This window comes from Vicugna pacos, chromosome X (assembly GCF_048564905.1).
Source record: "Vicugna pacos chromosome X, VicPac4, whole genome shotgun sequence".
Taxonomy (NCBI): Eukaryota; Metazoa; Chordata; class Mammalia; order Artiodactyla; family Camelidae; genus Vicugna; species Vicugna pacos.
Window position 1 is genome coordinate 92,563,873 of NC_133023.1, and position 8,666 is coordinate 92,572,538.

At 39.2% G+C, this 8,666-nt stretch overlaps 1 pseudogene; it reads right to left on the reverse strand.

Annotated features, from left to right (window-relative positions):
• Positions 1 to 626: 626 nt before the first annotated feature.
• Positions 627 to 975, reverse strand: LOC102529989 (non-histone chromosomal protein HMG-14 pseudogene; annotated as a pseudogene).
• Between the last annotated feature and the right edge of the window lie 7,691 nt (positions 976 to 8,666).

Sequence of the window (8,666 nt, forward strand, 5' to 3'; positions counted from 1 at the left end):
AAATTTTCCCTAAGAGGATATCAAGGGCTAATACCTTCAAATGTTTGGTAAGCTGCTACACTGTAAGTCTCACTAATTTATGATTTACTATCATATGTACTACCTACACGAATTTTTTTTATCTTTCATAGCACATAACAAAGTTACTAGGAAAACTGGACCACCACAACCAAATACGTTACAAAGTGCACACAATTCTGACAGGGAAATCCAAGGTCAGGAAGTGGTTTTCATTAAAAAACAACTCTACTAAAAAACAACCTAGAATAGAAGTCATTTAAAATGTTGAAGACATTAAATGCATGGCTCTGGCTCTAAATTGCCATTTCAATAGAAAATGCTTTGTATTATAGGATATAAAAGCTGCCTCTCCTCAATCTACAGAATGTTAGGTTTACGCCCAAGATAGTCAAACCTTCACATAATTCAATATTCCATTTCCTCCTTGCACCAAAACTAGAAAACAAAACAAATGAAAACCAAAAAAACTCACCCTGCAAATGATTTCACCTCTTGAATAAAAGCATTTACACTTAGCAAATGAGATGAAGTGACATTCCTTTCTTTACAATGTTTCCAGAGCTACTAAAAAGCTTGCATTTACAAAAGAGTTGAGAAAGATAGTCCTATGGCTGTACAGAGATATAGGGCCCACTGAGAAGACAGGGGATAGATACACAGTCATCAGACTTGGCTTCTTTCTCTCCTGCCTCATTAGAGACTGGATTCCGCTCCATTTCAGTTGTTTTTCTGCAGGTCGAGCTTTAGTTTCTTGGTTAGTCACTTCGGCCTGTTTGCCCTTTGTTCCCTTTTCCCTTTTGTTTGCACTTTCCTGCTTGAGGATTTATCCTTTCCTGCTGCCTTTTGGGGCTTCATTTTCATGTTTGCAGGAGCAGGTCTAGCCGACAACCTCGCATATCTCTTGGGTTCTCCCTTCACTGCCCCTTAGACTGAACTGACTTTCCTCTGGGACATCTTGGCGGCTGGGAGGGCATGCGCCGGGTGCCTGTGGGCCTTCTCGAAGCTGGGCTGTCGGGACTGCTGTCCCTTCTCCCCGCCTCTAATAACTTCTGAACACAGTATTTAGACAGTATGACCTCAAGGTAAAGATGAAAAGAACTCTAAGAAAATATTAAACTCTATTTTGCAGGCTTCTTTTTCTTAGAGGCATGGATGAACCATATTGGGTTACTTTCTGTGTATTCTAGGATTGACCAAATACATAGATATATTGTGGCTAAAGCCAGCCAGGTTTCTCCTGGTCAAAGGAGGGAATTATAAACATGGAAAATAGGGAAAACATAGAATGAACCCTGTAGTGTTGGATTGGATTTGGAGATATCAATGTGACCTAGTGGATTTTAATATCTAGATAGATATGTAAATAGATATAGATATAGATATGGGTGAATATATGTGTGTATTTTCTAGCCTTGCAGATGGGGCCTAGAAGGAATGACACCCAAGAAGCATTGGGCACATCTAATGCCCAGATCTTGGTTTCTAAATACTCAAAGAAACCCACGCTCCTTGAAGAAATGGCTCATTTCAAGGTTGGGGTAGGAAAAGAACAAGACAAATCTATAACATCTCAGTGTGCCAGAAAGTAAGAAAATTTTCAAAGCATGAGGGGAATATGTCAAAAGGAAACAGGAACCATTTGTTAGGAGCTTCCACTGACCAAATGGAGGATAATTTGAGTATCTAAAGAAGTGATTGGGGAGGGTATAGCTCAGTGGTACAGTGTGTGCTTAGCACACAAACAAGGTCCTGGGTTCAATCCCCAGCACCTCCATTAAAATACATAAATAAATAAATAACCTAATTACCTTCCCCTCAAAAATTAAAAAATAAATAAATAAAATAAATAAATGATAGTGAAAGATTTTATCCCATTAAATGAAATAAGAATCCATGAGTCTATATGAATATAATCCATAAATAAATAAGAAACAAAAGAAGGGGAAGGTCCTTCTCAGAGTAAAAAGCCAACTAATAAACGTAGAAACAATGCTGGAGTTAGAAAATTATTATATGGCAACCACAATAATAATGATATTTTCTGGCAAGAATCAACTAATTTCAGTGTGTAAAATTCTGAGGATATTTACATAGTTTCAAAGTATTTTCCCATATGAGTTTATGAATTACAAAGGTGAAAAATAGTTAGGATATAGTGAGACATCCCTTGCAGATATCACCTTAACCGGTGATCAAAGTTAACATCGCCAGTAATGGAGCTGATCAGTATCATGTGTCTCCTGATATGACACACAGAGAAGAACCCAACTTCACTTCAGGGTCATTCCTGACTCGAATGCATAACCTGAATATAAGTAGGCATAAATATCAGACAAACCCAAACCGAGGGAAATTCTATCTAGTCAGTGCTGTTAAAAATGTCAATGTCTCGAAACATAAAGATTGTATTTCAGGTTAAAAGAGATTGAATAGATGTGGCAACTGAATATACCACCTGTTTCTGAATTTTATTTCTAAAAAGAATATTATTGGGACAATTGGCAAAATCTGAATGAGGTCTGTAGATGGATAAATAATATTGTGTCAATGTTAATGTATTGATTTTGATCATAGTACTGTTGTAATGTCAGAGACAGCCTTTGCTTTTAGGAAATATACACTGAAGTATTTAGGGATAAAGAGCTATTATGTTTACAACTTACTCTCAAATGGTTTGCAAAATTGGCATAGTAATATGTATATGAAAATAATGTCTATGTATATATTATATGTATATGTGTAATATGATGTACATACGATATACATACATATACACATGTAGAAAATTCCCTACCTTGCAGAGATATTTTAAGGATTAAATAACGTCGTACAAAGGGATTAATACTGTGTTTGGTACATCGTAGATGCCAGGTACACGTTAGTGATTGTTGTCATTATTGGCACTAGAACTTAGATTCTTTACCTCTAAAATGGGATTATTTATGCATATCCCAGAGGGTATTAACTAAGATAATATTTGTAAAAGTGATATGTGGGTCCTCATATTCTCTGAAAAAGTAAAGTCATCATTATTAAAATTATTTTTGAATGTTTTGTGTACTTCCATAGCACTTACTATGTAGCAATATTGACTCGTTTAATCTTCATAGCAACCCTATTGAGACAGATACTATCGTCACTCCATTTTATAGGTGAGGCAACTGTGAAGCCCAGAGAGGGTAAGTTACTTGCCCAAGGTCACACAGCTAGTAAGTTGTAGATCCAGGCTTTGAGACCAGGCAGAATGACTTTTGAGTTTGTATTCTTAACCTATGCTGACTGTCATTTCTTTCGCTACTTCATTTTAACTTCATGTATCCTACCATCTTCTCCAGGTTTTAGGAAGAGACATACCCTCTTTTTCTTTTCATATTGGAGGCACTGTTTCTCTTTCATATATCACTCTGCTACTCTCCGTTATGTAAAATTATGAGGAAATTTTCTCATTTCACTTATTTTTTTTCTAAATCTTCCCCAGACCTGCCCATAGTGGTCCACATGTGACAGAATTATGATTTTATACAAGAAATGGAGCATAATGTTTTCCATTTTGTTTCCAGTCCCATTTCTGAAGATGACCAGCCTTTGGTCAGTAATGTGGAGGTTGAGCTGTTAGGTATCCTGCCTTCGACAAAACTGGTACCCTTAATTCTGTCTCTGGGAAAACTCTTAAAATAAGGCTCTGAAAGTTATTTAAGGGGGGAGTCTAGAAGTAATTTGCTTCTCTCATGCTTTACCTTTTGTTTCTTTGGTCAGAGTTAATTATTCTAATTATTCAGTTTTATATGCTTAAATATGGTAAATAATTTCTGGAAAGGAGACAGGAGATATAGAATAGCTACTGAAGTTTGTAAGAGATACTGTGAAAGTTTAATTTCGGACTGAAATCTAAAATTCTGAAATATGAATTAAATTTTGGCAAATTTGTCCTAAATGTTAGCTTTAGAAATCTACAACTTAGTTCGACTGCCAAAGGATTGCTCCTTCAGTTCCCAAATTGGCAAATATATGAGGCTATCATGGCTACAAGTAACAAACAAATCAACTCTTGTTCTTTTAAGCCTGTCATAAAACAGTTGTGTTTTAACCGTTTCTCTTTTAGGAAATTAGGAAGCGTGACTGTGTATTTTCATTCTCACTCTTAAAGAAATGACCAGCAAAAAGTGAAAGCAGTAGGGAAATGATTAAAAACAACAGCAGTGGCTTGGGGTGATGCTCCACACTTCTCTGAAAATCTGTTCTTCAGGTTGCACGTTGTGGTCTGAATGTGTTCACATGCTGAAATCTTAATACCCAATGAAATAGTATTAGGAAGTGGGGACTTTGGGATGATTAGGTCATGAGGATGGAAACCTCATAAATGGGACTAGTGCCCTTATAAAAGATACCCTGGAGAGCTCCCTCACTACTTCCACCTTATGAAGCAGACCTGTGCAGCTCTTCACCTTCATGGATTGCCTTTCCCTCTGGAAAGAATCCTGTGTGACTGCACTGGAGCTGGGGTCAGACAAATTTTTCTGTAGTGACAACCTCATCCTATGAGATTGGTGCTGGGCAATGGTGGCAAACTCTGGTCTTGTACAACATGATGCTGGGGAAGTGAGAAATACCAGCATCTTGACCCTCCCAGGTCAAGCCCCAGAGTGGAAACTGTGGGGAGAGGGAGCACCTGTCTTCCTGGTTGCTCATGCCCAAGTTAGAGCTCCCATAACACAGAGCTGGGAGGGGTGACAAAGGTTTCACTGTTCTTACAGAGGTTAGTAAATTTGCTTGAATGAATGTTTCTCCATTTGCTGTATAGCCTTAGGACAATATTCAAAGATTTTAAATAATTTTCAAAAGTTCAAATGTTTTGCTGGAGAGGGTCCACTGAGCTCCTTGTTTCATCATTCTGAAAGTCTTACTCCTCCCCCCTCCTTTTTTAAAACAGGATGAAGCTGAAGTCCAAAGAAATTGTAAATTGCCTACACAGTGATGGGGCTGGGACCAAAACCCAAACCCAGTGTTTTCCCACTATTCCAGGTGCTTCACGTAGTCAAAATGGCCAGTGGTATCTATTTCTGTTTGAGTCATAGTTGAGTACATATGATCCAGGTAAAGGGTCAAAATCATAGATAGAGCCAATTATCCAAGCTCAAAAGTGGTTCACTAATGTGTTGTCAAGTGACCCTACTGTTTCCTTGATGTTTAAAAAAGATCCTTTTGTGATCCCACTTCTCTCCATTTTATCTCCCACGTCACCCGTTGCATATACCATACAGGTTCCTTGGGCAGTGGGGAAATTTGCAGAACAATTATTCTCCTGAGAAGGCACACGTAGCTTTGAGTCTTTCTGGTGGGTATTGATTTATCAAACAAAAATTTTGAACTGGTGGATTGATGTAATAAATAGAATACAGATTTTGACATCAAACTCAGTTTGAGACTACAACTCACCCACTTTTTGATTTGGTGTTTTCAGGCACGTTGGACAGTCTTTCAGAAACTTAGTTTCCTGCAACTTAAAAATAAGAATAATAATACCCTACAGAATGTTCTGAGAAATCAGTGTCATCAGGAGTGTATAGAGTTTAGCCCAGAAAAGAGGCTCATTCTGTGGCAGTTTCTTTCCATCCTCAGTGTCATGGCCATTAAAGAGAAGCTGGTTATCAGGTTTTCTTTCACTCACTGCTCCTTTTCTGCAGATTTTTGCTTAGTTTCTAGTTCCTGATAATAATCTCTTTTGGATGTTATGTTGTTCATTTGACACACCTCCTTAATATTTTACATAATATTGTGCTTTGCTTCATATGAAATTGAGTACTTTACATAATATTAAAAGGGCAGAACTACTTTGGAGATAGAGTCTGACTTTCTTGTCATTTTGCCCTAGATTGTGAATTTGGCCTTCCTACTTCCATCCAGCTTTTTGCCATTTGTGTGGCTGTCCTATTAACCTCAGTTATCAGAGCATCTAGAAATAGTGAAGTAATTCACTAAATTAGTAGTCTGTAGTTCAAAGGGCAATTGCTTTATGTAAGTGTTTTAAAAGATTCACATCCTCCCAAACGTAAGCAATTCAGTAAATCTGTCCAGTCTAAGTGTGTTATGATTGGGCTGGATTAACCTCCTTCCATTAAAAGAAAAATGTAGAACTCTTGTCTTGCAGTCAGGGGGAACTGGTTAATGTCCATCAGGGAGCCACAAAGTAGTTGTTTGGTTCTAGGCTGATACTTTGTTTCCCAGCCTCAGAGTTTGTTCATGAAATTGGTATGAGCCTTAGAGTCTGCCGAGAGTGCACAAAGGATGTGTGCGTGCGTGCATGTGTGTGTGTCAGTAGGAGGGGTCTGAATATTGCCTTGAAGTTTCATAGAGAGGTCATGACAAGTCACCAGGATCATCATAATAATTAAGAATTACATTGTGTTTATAATGCTGAGCCCCTATTCTAAGTGCTTCCTAAATATTAATTCATTTAATGCTCATAACAACCATATTCCCATTTTACAGATGAGGCTACTGAGGCACAGAAAAGTGACTTGCCCATGGTCAAACAGAGTTGGCAGAGAATCTAAGATGGCAGCTTCAAAATCAATCCTGTTCATCACTGTACTGCCTCATATATACTGATGGGGTTAAGGAGCATTCAAATGGCTTTTCATTATCCCTAAAGCTGCATTCTTGCATTTTTTTTTCAAAAAAACTGTTTGTAGTAAAATACATATACTATAAAATTTACCATCTTAACTTTCAAGTGTACAGTTCAAGTATAAAGTAGTGCTTTTCTTTTTAAATTTTTTTTTCAGCTTTATTGAGGTATGATGGGCAAATAAAAGTGGAAGATATGCATTTAGGGTGTACATTTTTCACCCATGTGGCCTAGGTAGAGGCTGCCCAGGGAGCGCACAGAAGGTCTCCCCCCCCCCCCACAAGGCCTCGCTGCTGCCAGCGGCAGCCTGGCTTAACAGGGATGTCGCCCAATCAGTCCTGGGAGGGTTCAGCTTTCAATCCCAGCAGAACACAGGTGTCTCACTCCAGGGCCTCACACCTGTCAGCCCCAGAGGTCAGAGCAGAAGCCACTGTCAGGGAGGCTGGTGGGACAGTTGGAGGAGACAAAGGTTGGCTCTTGAGAGTTCTCTGGGGAGCTTCTGAGTGAATTTTTCAGGGCAAGGAACAGAGTACAGGTTGATAATTTAGAAGTTTCCCAGAGCAATGCTGAAGTGACATTCATGCGGAGGGGAGAAGGGAAGAGTGAAGGCAGAGAAGTCCTGGGCCCAACCCCCAGGATGGCTCTGAAGCCAGGTCAGGGTGACAGTGCAGTAGGAAGAACAAATCTGACTCCTCATTAGATCTGTTATTTTAGCTCTAACCCTGTGCCCTGTTTCCTGTGCTGAGTCATGCTGGTTCTGCACCTTTTGTAAAAAATGTTGCCTAGAGCCTGAAATATACAGGATAGCCCATTCTCAAGGCTCCGACCCTTAAGGGTATGACACTTTCTCATTCATATAAAGATGAAAAGTTGCAGAATAGAGAATTTCATTTGTTTTGTTGGAGGCTTAATGGACACCATGACCTGACCTATGTAGACATCTGCAAGAACAAAAGATTCTGATACCAAGAAGTTTGCAACAACCAACCACACAACATCCCCACCCCTTTTTTATAGTATAAAAGAACTTGAACTCTTACTTGGGTAAGATGGTACTCCAGGATGTTAGCCTGCCATCTTCTTGGTCTGCCAGCTTTCCGAATAAAGTTGTTATTCCTTGCCCCAATATCTCGTCTCCTGATTTATTGGCCTGTTGTGCAGTGAGCAGAACAAGTTTGGACTTGGTAACAAAAGCACAAAACATTTCTCTTATGAGAAACTGAGTACATGGTACAGTGAAAGCAGCCAATTTGAGAGCAGCAGACTGACAAGGAGCTCAGCTAGGAAGCAAGGGCTGTGCTCCTGGGCATCCAAGATACTGGAGCAACACATCCATCTAAACTGGATCTTAGGAAGGACCCACATGCCAAGAGCTATCCTGACCCTGAGCCTTCTACTGGACGGGTCCATGTGTCTTCCAACACACAAGATATGGTTGCTGACTTCGTTAGGTGAGGTTTGCTGATTTAAATCTGCAAATTGCTTGTAAGCATAGGATGCATTCTGTTTGTGTTGAATCTTTTACTCCTGAGGCTAGTTGCTTGTTTCTTCAAAAAGTATTTCTTTGATATGATACAGGCCCCTAAAGAAAGTAACTAAATAAACCACTGACCATGGAACTCAGATTCAACACAAGCACATTGTGATGACTTGTTGACCATCAGTAACAGATTTTTGTCTGCCATATCCATATGCCCTATTGGGGGAGGGCTGGAGAGGGGAAAAAAACTCTGAAAATCCCTCCTAAATTCAACAATCAGTAACTGTACCAAAGCAAATGCAGGGGAGGGGTATTTTCTACCCCGATCTTCAGCCTCAGGAGAGACCTTTGCTTTCTTGTCTTCCCATTAGAAAGTGTCTTTCCTGATAGGATCTTGTATCCTATGCCTTAAAGAGGGAAGGAGAAAACAAATGTGTAATAAACTAGAGTTACACACATCTAGGATGTCATTCTCAATTGTTAATTCAAGCAAGGGGCTTATCTAGCTTTTTGTCTAATGGAATGAAGGTATTTGAT